We start from the raw sequence: 18,516 nt of genomic DNA, 5'->3' as shown, positions 1-18,516 counted from the left end.
CCACAGATAAACCATCACCCAACGAGCATCTCAGACAAAACAGAGGTACTAACTATTGGACAAAAACCCTATAAAAATAAGCAGTTAAACTATATTTGACACTCGATGGATGTACTGTTACATTGTCTTCTACATGAAGAACTTAATGTTTGATACCAATCTGTCCTTTGAAAATCAAATTTCTAATGTTGTTACATTGGCTACCTGTTAAATCCATATTAATTTGAAAATTTTGTTAACCAAGTACAAAGCTGGACTTAGCTCATGAGTCCAAAGCTGGTGTGTCTGCCGCGAAACGTGCCGAATGGGCCACGTTAAGCTAAAATGAGCCGCCGTGTTATGCAGAACGGACCACAAAAGGGCACCGCGATATGCAGAATAGGACAACGCATCTTGCATGTGAACTACTGCTGGTAATACAGGATGGACTTCAGAGACATTAGTCATTAATCTTACAGTTTGTACAAAAACTTTGTGTAAACACTGACCTTAACGCTTACTTAGTTTAATAATTTTAAACCATGACCTGCACTGCACATAAGTAACTAATATTGGCATTATATTCATTATATTAGCCAAAGGGGAACTGGCCCCACAGTGAGTCTGGTTTCTCTGTGGTTATTTTTCTCCATTAAACAACATTTTATAGAGTTTTATGTTCATTGCCACAGTCGCCTTCTGCATGCTCACTGGGGTTCTAAATAATTTTTTTAATTCTTTCTTTAATTATTTATTTTTATTCACAATTTAAAATCATATTTAATCAAACTACACAATGATAACTTATAGATATTATAGATATTACAGTTTCATTTTCTGTTAATGCATGATTTTCTGAAAAGCTGCTTTGAAACGATGTGTGTAGTGAAAAGTGCTATACAAATAAAAATGACTTGACTTGATTTCTGATGACTGAGAGTTACCTGAGATCAGTTTTGAAACACAGAGACCTGTGCAGTCCATCGTAAGTCTGCTACAGTGAAGTTATACACTATATTTGCTAGTCTGTGTGAAACTCACCTTCAGCGTCAGCAACACACTCCTCTTCAGTGATAGTTTGACTCTCTAAACTCTCTCCGACCCCCTTGCCCTTAAAACAGAGAGAGAGAGAGAGATACCTCTTAATACCTACAGCAGATAAGTGCTGTGTCCCAATTCACATTCAGGGTTCCTACTCTTTTCAAGGCACAAATTTCCAGGACGTTTCCAGGACATTTTATGAGGCAAACAAGTGTAATATTTAAACTAAACACGAGTCCATTGAAATCGATGTTTTATTTTTCCAGATAAGCAGTTTTCTCCAGTGTGATTTATTAGTCCCTGTAAAGCTGTTATTCAATTTAATAAATATATAGTCTGTATGTGCTGTGCACTTCAGAGTGCTCTCAGTCTCTGTCATCTTACACACCCAAAAGCTTGTGTGATGATCATGATGAGGTGTTTTCAGCGTACATGCAGGTTATTTATTTATTCAATTAAATCAGAGATTTTTAAGTTTAATTATCACATCAGGACATATCACAATTTTAATTTGATTAATTGTACATTGAAACATTGTACATTGTACATTTTTGTCCAAATATGTCCTATACCATGACATTCTGCGTTTTATTGCTGATGCCAATTTTATGACTAGATTCTTTGTTTTCTGAATCCTACATGTGGTAACCGCGGTATAAGCTGACTCCGATCATTGAGTTATTGAAAATTAATTCACATCCAAAGGTATTAAGGCCAAATCACCATGCTAACAACCCAGTGTGAATTATTTTAAAAACAAATCAGTGGTCCAACTGTCACCGTTGCCTAAAGTTTATAACTCACAAGGTTGCAAACTCACGAGGGGCGAAAAAGGTGAGACAATCACTGATCCACGAACATGTTTTCCGGGGTTATTTAATGAATAAGATAAAAGCACCAACTTAAGCTATTTTAATGATTCAAGAATAGAAAATTATCTGCACAACTGTGCAGAATTAGCTGCAAAAACAAGCCACACCAGAAGTATTTGATGTGGCTTGCTTCTGTTTCACATTTTGTTCAGTTTAATTAATTGATAAGTTTAGTGACCACTACTAGGGATGACACTAGGTGGCGACAAAAGAGTGTCTTATGTGCTATGAGTAAGTCATTGAATCCTTTTGAGATGTTCACAACCAAAATTTGCCAAGAGACTTTATAGTATTTAAGCATTATAAGAATGTCATGGTTACTGTTGTAACCTCCGTTCCCTGATGGAGGGAACAAGATGTTGTGTCTATTGTAGTGACACAAGGGGTCCCATTTAAAAACGGCATGCACCAAACCGTGTTACGTGAGCTGCTGACACAGGTGCAAGCAAGCTATTGCGTGCTAGAAGCAACAGTATTGGCCACGCGTAACCCTCCCCAACACCCAAAAAAAGTGTAATATACAGTTCTTATGTTCCCAGCACCCCTGAAGGGGAACAAGTGACATGACTATCATGGGAGCAAGCCGGCCAGCCACGGCTTTTTCACTCTCTATGTTTCTCGTCATAGAACATGACTGGGGCTATCTTAACTCTATAAAACACATCGGGGAAGGCGTTCTTTTTCATTCCTATTCTTTCAGGGGGAAAAGACTCTGTGGAGACCCCCGGGGCCAGCTGTGTGCCAGTGCGTCTGTCACCAGAGGGGCTTCTGTTAGGGGGTACCAGAGCAGGCAGTGGGAATTGTCTTGGGAGACAAGAGATCTACCTGTGCCATGCCGAACCGGTCCCAAATCAGCTGGATCGCCTGGGGGTGGAGCCTCCTCTCTCCGCTGAGCGAGACCTGTTGCGACAGCGTGTCCTCTGCCTAGTTGAGGTTGCCCGGGATATGGGTGGCGTGCAGCGATCTGAGTTGCTGGTGACTCCAAAAGAGGAGATGGTGGGTGAATTTTGACATATGACGAGAGTGCACGCTGCCTTGGCGATTTATGTATGCTGCCGTCGCGGTGCTGTCTGAATGGATGAAGACGTGCTTTCCCTGAATCAGCGGGGCAGGGCAAGGAATACAGCCAGAAACTCTAGGCAGTTGATGTGCCAAACGCAGTGGGGACCCTCTCCAGGAGCCAGCGGCTGCGTGCCCATTGCACACAGTACCCCAACCCAGTTGAGAGGCATCTGTGGTGACCACGACACATCTGGACACCTGCTGTAGGGGGACTCCTGTCCGCAGAAAACAGAGGTCAGTCCAAGGATTGAATGTCTGATGGCAGGAAGGGGTGATTAACACACGGGATGTGCCATGGCACCATGCCACTGAAGGCAGTGCTGAAGCGGTCTCATATGCATCAACCTGAGTGGCGCGACCATGGCTGAGGATGCTATATGCCCCAGGAGCCTCTGGAACTGTTTAAGAGGAATGGCTGTGCCGGGCTCGAAGAAAACGAGGCACTTTAGCACCAACTGCGCACGCTCGTTCGTGAGGTGCCCTGTCATTGAGACTGAGTCTAACTTCATGCCGAGAAAAGAGATTCTCTGAATCGCGGCAAGATAGCTCTTTTCCCAGTTGATGGTGGGCGAATTTTGACATATGACGAGAGTGCACGCTGCCTTGGCGATTTATTTATACTGCCGTCGCGGTGCTGTCTGAATGGATGAAGACATGCTTGCCCTGAATCAGCGGGGCAGGGCAAGGAATACAGCCAGAAACTCTAGGCAGTTGATGTGCCAAACGCAGCGGGGACCCTCTCCAGGAGCCAGCGGCTGCGTGCCCATTGCACACAGTGCCCCAACCCAGTTGAGAGGCATCTGTGGTGACCACGACACATATGGACACCTGCTGTAGGGGGACTCCTGTCCGCAGAAAACAGAGGTCAGTCCAAGGATTGAATGTCTGATGGCAGGAAGGGGTGATTAACACACGGTATGTGCCGTGGCACCATGCCACTGAAGGCAGTGCTGAAGCGGTCTCATATGCATCAACCTGAGTGGCGCGACCGTGGCTGAGGATGCTATATGCCCCAGGAGCCTCTGGAACTGTTTAAGAGGAACGGCTGTGCCGGGCTCGAAGAAAACGAGGCACTTTAGCACCAACTGCGCACGCTCGTTCGTGAGGTGCCCTGTCATTGAGACTGAGTCTAACTCCATGCCGAGAAAAGAGATTCTCTGAATCGCGGCAAGATAGCTCTTTTCCCAGTTGACCTGAAGCTCTAGATGGCTGAGGTGCCTGAGCACCTGGTCCCTGTGAGCGCATAGTAACTTTGAGAGTGAGCTAGTCGAGGTAATTCAGTAAGCGGATGCCCACATCCCGTAGCAGGGCAAGGGCTGCCTCTGCAACCTTGCTGAAGACGCGTGGGGACAGGGACAGGCAGAAGGGGAGGACCTTGTACTGATATGCCTGGACGTCAAACGCGAACCGTAGGAAGGGTCGATGTCGAGGCAAACTGGAGACATGGAAGTACGCGTCCTTCAGGTCTAGTGCTGCGTAACATTGTTGATGCCGAACAAATGTTAGAATCTGTTTCTGCGTGAGCATTTTGAACGGGAGTTTGTGTAAAGCCCGGTTGAGACTCGCAAGTTCAAGATTGGCCACAACCCACCGCCTTTTTTGAGTATGATGAAGTAAGGGCTGTAGAAACCCTTCTTCATCTCAGCTGGAGGGACAGGCTCTATCGCATCCTTGAGAAGCAGAGTAGTAATCTCTGCACGTAGGGTGCTGGCATTTTTGCCACGCATTGAAGTGGAGCGAATACCGCTGAAACGAGGCGGGAGCCTGGCGAATTGAATCGCGTAGCCGAGTCAGATGGTCCAGGCCAACCACGTGCGACGGTTTGGGCAGCGAAAGCCCAGACACACAAGGTAGCGTCTATGACCATCAGCAGTGGAGAGATATTGACCGTATCCAGGAATTAACAGAGGCAAAAAGACGCGTCCTGAAAAGGACGTTCAACACCTACTGTGTGTGCTCTTTTAGAGAAATTAAATTATTTTAGTGAGAGAAATCGAAGCGCCCAGGGGCAAAGCTGCACTGGTGTGCAGAGAAGGAGAAAGCCACTGATATGTGCTGTAGATCCAACAGCAAACGCTCTGCAGAGGTGAGTGGAACAGAAGCTCGCTAATCGCACAACCGCTCGGCACCGAAGAAAAAATCAGAATGGACAGATGCACGATTCCCTCCTTTTATACTCGTATGTCCGGGGAAGGGACATGCAAATTTTGTCTGGCAATTTCTCATTGGCCTTTTCTCAAGTTCAGAGGTGACTGAGGCCTTCGAGAAAGACCGCTAGTGTCGCTTCATTCGACACAACGTCGGGTGAGCGACAGATGCGGAACCTGCTATTTCCAGTATCACTGTGTGATAAATTTGACATCACACTGGACTATACTGTTGGCTCAGACTCGGTTGTTCTATGTATTGAGTATATTGTGTTTGTTGTTATTGTAATCAGTTTGCTTGTTTTGTTTATTTCTTCTTTTATGGTTTAAGCATTGGCTGACAGTGTTATATATAGTACAGCCATTGTCAAAAGTATTGGCAGTGACATCAATTTTGTGTTTTGCAAAGTTTGCTGTTTCAGTATTTGTAGATCATTTTTTCACATGTTTAAGATTAAGATTCAACTTTATTGTCATTGTGCAGTGTACACGTTCAGAGCCAATGAAATGCAGTTGTTTTGTATACTGGAAAACAATGATAAGCATTTCATACGTTTTAAAGGCTTTTATTGGCAAAAACATTCAATATATGCAAAGAGTCAATATTTACAGTGTTGACCCTTGTTCTTCATTACCTCTGCAATTCACTCTGGCATGCTGGATATCAGCTTCTTGGCCAAATCCTGACTGATGGTGATCCATTCTTGCCTTATTTGTGGGCTTCTGCTTGTCCACTTGCCTTTTGAGGATTGACCACATGTTCTCTATGGGATTAAGATCTGGGGAGTTGCTTGGCCATGAATCCAAAATGTCAATGTAATGATCTCCGAGCCACTTCATTATCACTCTTGCCTTGTGACATGGTGCTCCATGCTGGAAAATGCACGGATCATCACCAAATTGCTCCTGGATCTTTGGGAGAAGTTGCTCTTGCAGGATGTTTTGATATCATTCTTTATTCATGGCAGTGTTTTTGGGCAAACTGTGAGAGAGCCCACTCCCTTGGATGAAAAGCAACCCCACACATGGATGGTCTCAGGATGCTTCACTGTTGGCATGACACAGGACTCGTGGTAGCGTTCACCTTTTCTTCTCCGGACTATCGATTTTCCAGATGTCCCAAACAGTCGGAAGGGGGCTTCATCAGAGAAAATAACTTTGCACCAGTCTTCTGCTGTCCAATCCTTGTACTTCCTGCAGAATTTCCGTATGTCCTTGATGTTTTTCTTGGAGAGAAGTGGCTTCTTTGCTGCCCTTCTTGACACCAGGCCATTGTCCAAAAGACTTTGCCTCACTGTGCATGCTGCCAATATTGAGCAAGCTCTGCACTGGTGGTGACACGATTCCGTAGCTGACTCCTCAGGAGAAGATGGTCCTGGCGCTTGCTAGACACTCTGGGACGTCCTGAAGCCTTCTTCACTGCAGTTGAACCTCTCTCTTTGAAGTTCTTGATGATCCGGTAAATAGTTCTTTCAGCTGCAATATTCTTTGCAGCAATTTCCTTGCATGTGAGGCCATTTTGGTGCAAAGCAATGATGGCTGCACGTCTTTCTTTAGAGGTAACCATTGTAAAAAAGAACACAATGATTGGAAGTAATTCTTTACTCCTTTTATAGCAATCAGTCTGCTCTTATAATCCAATCAGACTGATAGAGTGATTTCACCTGACTATTACTCGTTCACGCTTTCCCAGTTGCTGCTGATATGATTAGTGAAACGATGTTAGCTGGTCATTTTGTGCCAGGGCCAAAAAACAGTGAAATTAGTTTTTTATGATAAAGTAAATTTTTTGGCCAATGAAGCTTTTTGCAATTATTTAAAATACATCTGATCACTGTGCACAATAATCTAGAAACAATGTGAATCAACACCAAAACAACTGAAGCAGAAAACTTAACCGCAGAAACACAACATTTAAGTCACTACCAATACTTTTAGCCACGGCTGTAAACATGTTGTTATTATTGTCATTATTAGTGGTAGACAGTCAATTTCATGACAGGTTTTCGTGTGTTAATAACAACATGGCAACTCCATGAGGCGGAAACCCTCTCAATGTTAAACAGATTTTATTGGGCGACTGGACTCTTTATCTAATGCAAGTGTGGAAAAAGTTCAGCTTTAAACACATTAAGGCATGATTTTCTGTGAAGCTGCTTTGAAACAATATGTCTTGTGAAATGCACTATACATATAAAAATATCTTGTAGTCATTACCTGGTAACATGGTGATTCTGAGATGTTTCCAAAGTTGGATTGACTCAACTGCGCAAGAGACGTTCCATATCGTAATGCCTGATAAACTGGGTCCACAGCACCCTTACCCTGATCTGCACGCACGCACGCAAACACGCGCACAAACGCGCACACACACACACACACACACACACACACACACACACACACACACACGCAAACACACACACACACACACACACACACACACACACGCACACACAACATTTAATTCCACACAGGAACATAGTACTGCTCACAGTTTGCTCAGGTGAATTCATACAGTTCTTATTTAGATATGAGTATCCTTCAACCTTAATAAGAACTCTATGTATTCTCCTGAGCTATTTCTTAAATAAGAATTATATGGAGAAATAAAAATAAACACAAACGAGTCAATAGTTCAGTCATATTATGTGGACAGAATAGCTAGGAACAGTGTTTTCTTCTGCTGTTCAGATGTTTACATTGCTCACATTTTTTCATAATGTTATCTTCCCCAAAATGTCTTCATCACTGAAAATTTAGTTTAACAAGGTCGCTGACATAATAAATTTTTTAAATGAATAGTTTCTGTTGTGCTACACGAAGAACATATATTTAATAGAATATATTATTTATTCATTTGTCTTATTAAAAATATTTCTATGCAAGTTGAAACACTTCAAATATAAATAAGAGAATCCTCACCTTGAGTGGGCGAAGCATCTTTATTCACACAAAAGTGATCGTAAGTGAGAAGAGGAGAACTGAAGTTCCTTTTGAAAACACCCGACTGAGAAACAAGAGAGATGGAAGAGAACAAGGACATTGTCAGCAAAAATAAATTATGGAAGCAACCCTCATTACAACAGTAAAAGAGCTGAGAAAACTAACATGTTATTGCAGTTTGATACGTAACAGTGCCATGGTACTGCAACAGTCCCTTTGTGTAATGGTAATTCAGAGATGTTTTGAAATAATCAGAAATAAAATTGGAATTATGCAATCATCTGTCATAGCACCTCAGAAAACAGTGTCGAATAATTTCCCTCATGTGCAACTTCAATCCTTCGCTATCATAGGTCATGAAGAGCTAACAAAACTTATCGAAACATTAAAAGCCACAACTTGTTTGTTAGATCCTATACCAACTAAGCTCTTAAAAGAGGTATCTCCTGTAATATCAGAACCTCTTCTTAATATCATTAACTCCTCGCTATGCTTAGGACATGTCCCAAGAAACTTTAAAATGGCAATTATCAAACCACTAATTAAGAAGCCACAACTTGATCCTGGAGAACTTGCTAATTATAGACCGATTTCAAATCTCCCATTTATGTCAAAAATACTAGAAAAGGTAGTATCCTCCCAAATATGTTCATTTCTACAGAGAAATAGTATATATGAAGAATTTCAATCAGGATTTAGGCCTCATCACAGTACAGAGACTGCACTTATCATAGTTACAAATGACTTGCTCTTATCATCTGATCGCGGCTGCATTTCTCTTCTAGTGCTTTTAGATCTTAGTGCTGCATTCGACACGATAGATCACAACATTCTCTTGAATAGGCTGGAGAATTATGTTGGAATTTGTGGAGTGGCATTAGCATGGTTTAGGTCATATTTAGCAGACCGCTACCACTTTGTCTATTTAAATGTGGAATTGTCAAACCAAACAAAAGTAAAGTATGGAGTGCCACAGGGATCAGTTTTAGGGCCTCTGCTTTTCTCCATGTATATGCTTCCCCTGGGAGATATTATCAGGAATCGTGGAATAAGTTTCCACTGCTATGCTGACGATACGCAACTTTATATTTCTTCAAAACCTGATGAGATTTCACAATTCTCAAAATTAGCAGAGTGTATCAATGAAATAAAAGGTTGGATGGCCAGAAATTTCCTTCTACTCAATTCTGACAAAACAGAGGTTCTAATTATTGGACCAAAAAACTCTAAAAATAAGCCACTAAAATATAATTTGACTCTAGATGGATGTACTGTTACATCATCTTCAACAGCAAAGAACTTAGGTGTTATATTTGATACCAATCTGTCCTTTGAAAATCAAATTACAAATGTTTGTAGAACAGCATTCTTCCACCTAAGAAATATTGCTAAATTAAGGCATATGCTCTCGGTTGCTGATGCCGAAAAACTAATTCATGCGTTCATGACCTCAAGACTAGATTATTGTAATGCATTACTGGGAGGATGTCCAGCAAGATCAATAAATAAACTTCAATTGGTTCAAAATGCAGCAGCCAGAGTGCTGACGAGAACCAAGAAATATGATCATATTAGCCCCATTTTATCATCGTTACATTGGCTACCTGTTAAATTCCGTATTGATTTTAAAATTCTGTTAACTACGTACAAAGCTTTGAATGGTCTAGCTCCGCAGTGCTTAAGTGATCTTCTAACATGCTATATTCCAACACGTTCATTAAGATCACAAAATTCTGGCCTATTAATAGTTCCTAGAATATCAAAATCCACTAAAGGAGGAAGATCCTTTTCATATTTGGCTCCTAAACTATGGAATAGTCTCCCAAACACTGTTCGAGATGCAGACACACTCTCTCAGTTTAAGTCTAGACTAAAGACTCATCTATTTAGCCAGGCATACACCTAATTTATCCCACAATTAGGCTGCTTTAGTTGGGTCTGCCGGAAACAGAAACCAGAAACATTGAGCATGATCTCTAACTCTGCAATAAATTCAATGGCATCTACGCTTACATCTTTTTATTTGTTTCCCTGTCTCAACCTCGGGACTCCTATCCTAAGGTCACCAGAACCGGCTGGATCCAGCACCATTCCTGCTTCATGTTGGACTCCACTGCTACATGTCGCAGAATGATGATGACTAAATGCAGCCGGTGCCAGCCAAACATCACTTCAATCTATTATGACGGACTTCAGAGGATGAAATTATGCCAACTCCAACCTGCATCACCTCGGTCTATTTATGGACTACGATCGTGAAATTAAATGCTTAGACTAACAATTGCCAACAAAAGCCTTCATCAGCCAATTAACAAGGACAATTGCATCTATGTGAACTTCTGCAATTAATCAAGATGGACTTCAAAGACTTTGGTCATTAATCTTACAGTTCAAACACAATCTATGTTTAATCAATGACCCTTATCACTTAGTTTAATAATTTTAAACCATGATTTTACCTATACAAAATTAATATTTACATTACATTCATAATGTTAGCCAGAGGGAACTGGCCCCCACAGTGAGTCTGGTTTCTCCCAAGGTTATTTTTCTCCATTAATCTACATCTTATGGAGTTTTGTGTTCCTTGCCACAGTCGCCTACAGCTTGCTCAATGGGGTTATTAATACAATTATCATTTAATTATTTATAAACACTATTAAAATTCGTATTTTATCTAAATTACACAATGATGATTAATCGACTTTATAGACATTACAGTTCTTATCGTCTGTTAATGCTAATATTCTGTAAAGCTGCTTTGAAACGATGTGTGTTGTGAAAGGCGCTATACAAATAAAAACTGATTTGACTTGACATGTTTTGAGATAATATTCTTCATACTGTAAGGTAAAAGTGACTGGAGACTATTTCAAATCTCTCCTGCTGACTGAACGCATTTGACAGGTTTGACAGTGTGTGTGTGTGTGTGTTTGTGTCACCTCCATATGACTCTCTAAGTACTAGAAATTTTTCCAATACTTGGTCATGACACATGTTGAAAACAATGATATTTGTCATGATTAACATCACGTCTAAGAGGCACCAATTCTGAAAACACAAGCACAAATGAGACATGACAGTTACAGTGGATGGGAACATTTTCAATGATTACAATGAAAATTTGGGTCTGTTCCTCCACATATAGCTATATGACTACAGAAGACTTGGAATATAGCACACAAGTCGTTTTTTTTTAAGCTTGACAGCCACAGTCCCCATATACTTTCACTTTGTGATTCACAAGGAGATCATTCCTAATAAACATCTCCACAGAAGAAAGAATGTCATACAGGTTTGCAATGAATAAGGAAGTAAATGTTGACAGAATTGTAATTTTCAGATTCAATTAGATAATATATTTGATATTAGCTAGTATTGTTTCAGTTTTTTGAAAGGTTGCTTCTCATTGAATATAGAAACATTAATTAAAGCGATGTGAATGTGAACATGAATCTAAATGATTAGTTGACCCATAAGATGTCCATCAAGATTTTTGCTTAAAATTCATATGATTATATAAAGGAAAGTGTATATTTTAGCTTGTGTAACTGGAAAGTATTTCTATCCAACTACCCAAGTACAATGAAGTTCCCCTTCTGTCACTCACTCGACGTTGTGTCGATTGTAGTGACACTTGGGATCTCTTCTGAGAGCCTCGGATACCTATGAGCTTGAGAAAAGGCCAATGTCAAGTTGGCAGACAGAATTTGCATGCCCCACCCCCAGACCGTGATTGTAAGACAGATTTTTTCTTCAGAGCCAAACGGTTGTGTGATCAGCAAGCTGTGTGTCACGACTGCTTCACCCACCTCTGCAAGAGAGCTTTCTGCTGGATCTGACGGCGCATTCCAGCGGCTTTATCCTCTCTGCACGCTGTGCAGACTCTGCCCCTGGGCGCTTTGACAGAGCTTCTCTCCTAAAAGAGTTTGATTTCTCTAAAAGAGTTTATTCTCCTCTAAAAGAGTTTTTTCTGGTAAAAGAGCGAGTGAAAAGCGAGGGTTGGAGGCCCTTTTCAGGACTTTTTCAAGATGCCCTTCCGCCGCTGTGTTGTTCCTGAATGTGGCTGGTATCTCTCCAGATCCGACGGTCATAGATGCTGCCTTGTGTGCCTGGGTAGCAATCACACTGAGGCAGCGTTTGTGGATGGTTCATGTTCTTGCGAGGACATGACCATGGCAATGTTGCGGTCACAGCTTTCGTTTCTCAAAACGTATGCCACTCCAGCGTCCCCTGCGTCGCTCCTTCTTCCCACGGAATTTAGGATGACCCGGCTGGTGATGGAGGCGATTTGGGGATGGCAGCGGGCTCGGTTTTGCCAGCACAGCCTCAAGACCCGCCCCCCGGCACGCTCGTTTGCTTCCGTCTGCGCTCGGGATGATGGCACCCGTCCACGGGCCAACCAGCCCAGTCAGAATCTGACGCGCAAATGGCCGACATGCTTTCCCGGGCCACTGTGAGCTTTGGGTTAGACTGGAACCCTCTGTCCTCCCCCAACACTCGTGGCTTGCCGATTGGTACCTTGGCTTTGGCGCTGCCAAAAGAGTTTGTGGAAGGCACCTTTTACAGCCCGGAACCGACCTCCTCACTTGTCCGCTTTTGCTAACCTGGAAGGGAATAGGAACGGGAAAGGACGCCTTCCCCAACGCATCTCTAGTTTTAAGATAGCACCAGCCGCTTTTTAACTCTAAAAGATAATGTTAAAGAGGTGTGCAAATTTGCAAAAACGATGTCAGACACTGTAATATGCTCTGGTCCCCTCCCTGCTCGACGTGGTGACGAGGTTTATAGTAGATTAGTGTCACTGAATGGCTGGATGTCTGAGTGGTGTCTGCAGAATAAAATAGGATTTATAGACAATTGGAAAAGTTTTTGGGGTAGACCTGACCTGCTAAAGAGAGACGGACTCCATCCCTCCAGGGAAGGTGCCGCTCTCCTCTCTAGTAATTTGGCTCATAGACTTAATGATATTAATTGACTAACTGGGGCCCAGGTCAGGAAGCAGACAAACTGGTTAATCCGAACGTCTGCTAGCTGCCATGAGACGTCACACAGGTCACATAAACTACAACACATAGAGACAGTATCACCTAGATATCTCATAGAGACTGTGTCTGTTCCCGAACTACCAAACACAATACCCTCACTAAATCATTTAGAAAAAATTTGATTAAGGTCAAACTTGAACAAAACAAACAAATTAAAAATAAACATCATATAAAAATAGGGCTACTAAACATTAGATCTCTTGCTACCAAAGCACTAATTGTCAATGAAATGATTACAGATCATAGATTGGATGCGCTCTGTTTGACTGAAACCTGGCTTAAACCGGATGAATATATTAGTTTAAATGAATCTACTCCCCAGGTTATTGTTATAAACATGAGCCTCGTCTGAAGGGCCGAGGAGGAGGTGTTGCTACAATTTACAGTGAAGTTTTTGGTGTTACTCAGAGGACAGGATATAAATGTAAGTCTTTTGAACTAATAATGCTTAATGTGACACCGTCAAATACAAATATAAATAAAAAATCTCTGTCGTCCTTTACCCTTGCTACAGTGTATAGATCACCCGGGCCTTATTCAGATTTCCTTAGTGAATTTTCAAATTTTCTATCAGATCTTGTAGTTACTGTAGATAGAGCCTTAATTGTTGGTGACTTCAACATTCACATAGATAATGAAAATGATACATTGGGATTAGCATTTATCGATATTCTCAACTCTCTCGGAGTCAGACAAAATGTAACAGGACCAACTCATCGCCATAATCATATGCTAGATTTAATTCTTTCATATGGAGTTGATGTTGATAATATAGAAATTCTGCAGCAGAGCGATGACATCTCGGATCATTGCCTCGTCTCTTGTATGCTGCGATCAGCTACTGTTACTCAATCTACACCACGCTATCGTTTAGGTAGAACTATTCTTTCGACCACTAAAGATAGCTTCACTAATACTCTTCCAGATCTATCTCATATACTCAATAAACCGCAAAGCCCAGAAGAACTTGATGAAATAACAAAAAATTTAAATGCAGTCTTCTCTAGCACCCTTGATGTTGTCGCCCCACTTCGATTAAAAAAATAAAAAAATAAGCCCTGCACCATGGTACAATGATCACACTCATGCTCTCAAGAGAGCAGCTCGGAAAATGGAGCTATGTGGAAAAATACAAAATTAGAAGTATTTCAGGGTGCATGGAAGGATAGTGTCTGTAGCTACAAACACGCACTAAAAGCTGCCAGGTCAGCATATTTTAGTAAACTCATAGAAAATAACCACAACAATCCTAGATGTTTATTCAGTACTGTGGCTAAATTGGTTAGGAATAAAGCCTCAACCGAACCAGATATTACGTCACACCTCAAGAGTAATGACTTCATGAATTTCTTTACAGATAAATAATCAGAAATAAAATTGGAATTATGCAATCATCTGTCATAGCACCTCAGAAATCAGAGTCGACTAATTTCCCTCATGTGCATCTTCAATCCTTCGCTATCATAGGTCATGAAGAGCTAACAAAACTTATCGAAACATCAAAAGCCACAACTTGTTTGTTAGATCCAATACCAACTAAGCTCTTAAAAGAGGTATCTCCTGTAATATCAGAACCTCTTCTTAATACCATTAACTCCTCGCTATGCTTAGGACATGTCCCAAGAAACTTTAAAATGGCAATTATCAAACCGCTAATTAAGAAGCCACAACTTGATTCTGGAGAACTTGCTAATTATAGACCGATTTCAAATCTCCCGTTTATGTCAAAAATACTAGAAAGGGTAGTATCCTCCCAAATATGTTCATTTCTACAGAAAAATAGTATATATGAAGAATTTCAATCTGGATTTAGGCCTCATCACAGTACAGAGACTGCACTTATCAGAGTTACAAATGACTTGCTCTTATCATCTGATCGCGGCAGCATTTCTCTTCTAGTGCTTTTAGATCTTAGTGCTGCATTCGACACGATAGATCACGACATTCTCTTGAATAGGCTGGAGAATTATGTTGGAATTTGTGGAGTGGCATTAGCATGGTTTAGGTCATATTTAGCAGACCGTTACCACTTTGTCTATGTAAATGAGGAATTGTCAAACCAAACAAAAGTAAAATATGGAGTGCCACAGGGATCAGTTTTAGGGCCTCTGCTTTTCTCCATGTATATGCTTCCCTGGGAGATATTATCAGGAATCGTGGAATAAGTTTCCACTGCTATGCTGATGATACACAACTTTATATTTCTTCAAAACCTGATGAGATTTCACAATTATCAAAATTAACAGAGTGTATCAATGAAATAAAAGATTGGATGGCCAGAAATTTCCTTCTACTCAATTCTGACAAAACAGAGGTTCTAATTATTGGACCAAAAAGCTCTAAAAATAAGCCACTAAAATATAATTTGACTCTAGATGGATGTACCGTTACATCATCTTCAACAGCAAAGAACTTAGGTGTTATATTTGATACAAATCTGTCCTTTGAAAATCAAATTACAAATGTTTGTAGAACAGCATTCTTCCACCTAAGAAATATTGCTAAATTAAGGCACATGCTCTCGGTTGCTGATGCCGAAAAACTAATTCATGCGTTCATGACCTCAAGACTAGATTATTGTAATGCATTACTGGGAGGATGTCCAGCAAGATCAATAAATAAACTTCAATTGGTTCAAAATGCAGCAGCCAGAGTGCTGGCGAGAACCAAGAAATATGATCATATTAGCCCCATTTTATCATCGCTACATTGGCTACCTGTTAAATTTCAGTATTGATTTTAAAATTCTGTTATCTACGTACAAAGCTTTGAATGGTCTAGCTCCGCAGTACTTAAGTGATCTTCTAACACGCTATATTCCAACACGTTCATTAAGATCGCAAAATTCTGGCCTATTAATAGTTCCTAGAATATCAAAATCCACAAAAGGAGGAAGATCCTTTTCATATTTGGCTCCTAAACTATGGAATAATCTCCCAAACACTGTTCGAGATGCAGACACACTCTCTCAGTTTAAGTCTAGACTAAAGACTCATCTATTTAGCCAGGCATACACCTAATTTATCCCACACTTAGGCTGCTTTAGTTGAGTCTGCCGGAACTAGAAACATTGAGCATGATCTCAAACTCTGCAATAAATTGAATGGCATCTACGCTTACATCTTTTTATTTGTTTCCCTGTCTCAACCTCGGGACTCCTATCCTGAGGTCACCAGAACCGGCTGGATCCAGCACCATTCCTGCTTCATGTTGGACTCCACTGCTACATGTCGCTGAATGATGATGACTAAATGCGGTCGATTGATGGACTACGATCGTGAAATGGAATGCATAGACTAACTATTGCCCACAAAAGCCTTCGTCGGCCAATTGACAGGGACACTTGCATCTATGTGAACCTCTACAATTAATCTAGATGGACTTCAAAGACTTTGGTCATTAATCTAACAGTTCAAACACAATCGATTTTTACTCACTGACACCTTAACACTTAGTTTAATGATTTTAAAACATGATTTTACCTATACATAATTAATATTTACATTACATTCATAATGTTAGCCAGAGGGAACTGGCCCCCACAGTGAGTCTGGTTTCTCCCAAGGTTATTTTTCTCCATTAATCTACATCTTATGGAGTTTTGTGTTCCTTGCCACAGTCAGCCTACGGCTTGCTCACTGGGGTTATTAACTCTTTCCCGCCAGCGTTTTAAAAAAAAAAGTTGCCAGCCACCGCCAGGGTTTTTGACGATTTTCGCAAAACTTTAATGGCCCGTAGAATATTTAATTCCATGAATATATGAAGATGCTATATATCAAAATAAAGATCTGAGCCTCTGCTTTTAGGCAAATAAAAAACGATTTTATTTTATCTTCATTTGTTATTTTTAATGCCATTAAGGCATTAAAGGTAGGCTTTGTCAAAAACAACATTTCGGACAAAAAGCTGAGAAAAAGGCATTTCTATCTACATTTTGAGCTACATTCTCAAAACTCCACTTACGTTTAAGACGATCGCAGTCTGTTTCTTTGATCAAAGAGTTGCGTACTCTTTCAAAACATGCGTGTGGGTCTTTCTTACCGTATTCCACCTAAAACACGGATACCAGGAAAATTCCGTGTTTGGCGGAAGCTTTTTCATAAAACCCGGAAAATTCCGTGTTTGGAAGGGAAAGAGTTAATATAATTATCATTTAATTATTTTTAAACCATTAAAATCAAATTTTGTCTAAATTACACAATGATGATTAATCGACTTTGGACGTTGCAGTTTTTGTCGTCTGTTAATGCTGATGTTCTGTGAAGCTGCTTTGAAACGATGTGTGTTGTGAAAGGCGCTATACAAATAAAATTGAATTGAATTGAATTGAATTGAACTCTTTGATGAGAAACATAGAGAGAAAAGGCCGCGGCTGGCTCATATACAAGTTGTGTCGCCTGTTCCCGTAAGGGTACTGGGAACCTAAGAGCGGTATATTACACATTTTAGTGGGGGCGTTGGGGAGGGTTACATGCAGCCGACCCAGCCCGTTTATCGGTCCAATGGCGGTCTCCAATAATACGGGTGAAGGACTCTGCGTGTCACTGTCTTTGTTGTTACACAACACAACAATATTAAATTAAATACATTTTCTCTTATGTATTACCTCGTTATTTAATCTGACTCCATAAATGAAAAAGGGTTTTAATGATATCTGAGTATCATTAAAGGTGAGCGAATGTTTGATTATTCTTTTAACTCCTTTAATTATACTTTACCCGTTTAGATTAAGAAACTATGTCGCTTTGAGGTCCTCGCGTGTTTTCTCTACACCGCTGGTCTCACGATCACAAGCGGCCAGTATTGGATCATCAAACAGAGGTAATTGCTATATACCTGAGATCGGTCACGTTCAAGTTCACACAATCAAAGATACTTCAGTATAGCCCCATGGAATTGCACACACTTGAATGTAACTTAACGTTTTCTTCAGTAGAGGTCACGGACACTATTACAGATGTAAGTTGACCAACATAACTTCTCTTGTAATAGCTTTGGATTGGCCATGCGTGGTTTCGCATGTACACTTATCTGGAGAAACATCAAATTAAAACAGAGGTAAGACACACCCAAATTTAGATTGGTCAAGCAGCGTTTGCTGTTCTAAACGGAAATTCCCTTTTTGTCTTTGCAAACCAAGTACACTTGAATCGATGCCAAATATTAGTCGTCACTAAACTGACGCAGACTTGAGGTAACATACGAATCATTTAATCTGTTTGGGAAACACAATGTCAGAGTCAGTCAGAATAAAATCAAATGTTGACAATTTATTGATCAGGTAACATAATCAATTCATCAATTCCAATTAGACATTGATAAGTCAAAGTTAGACATTTTATCAAAACATAAGAAATTTGAATTGCAATCACCTGATATAAAGTACAAACAGTAAACTGTTTGGGATCGTCTGATTACAGA

The 18,516-nt window shown here is 40.7% G+C and overlaps 1 pseudogene; it reads right to left on the bottom strand.

Annotated features, from left to right (window-relative positions):
* Positions 1 to 18,516, bottom strand: part of LOC127633351 (SH3 and cysteine-rich domain-containing protein 2-like) — a 53,688-nt pseudogene that overhangs the window by 17,317 nt on the left and 17,855 nt on the right.

Source organism: Xyrauchen texanus, chromosome 40 (assembly GCF_025860055.1).
Source record: "Xyrauchen texanus isolate HMW12.3.18 chromosome 40, RBS_HiC_50CHRs, whole genome shotgun sequence".
In the NCBI taxonomy this organism is placed as follows: domain Eukaryota; kingdom Metazoa; phylum Chordata; class Actinopteri; order Cypriniformes; family Catostomidae; genus Xyrauchen; species Xyrauchen texanus.
This window is presented reverse-complemented; position numbering and strand designations above follow the sequence as displayed.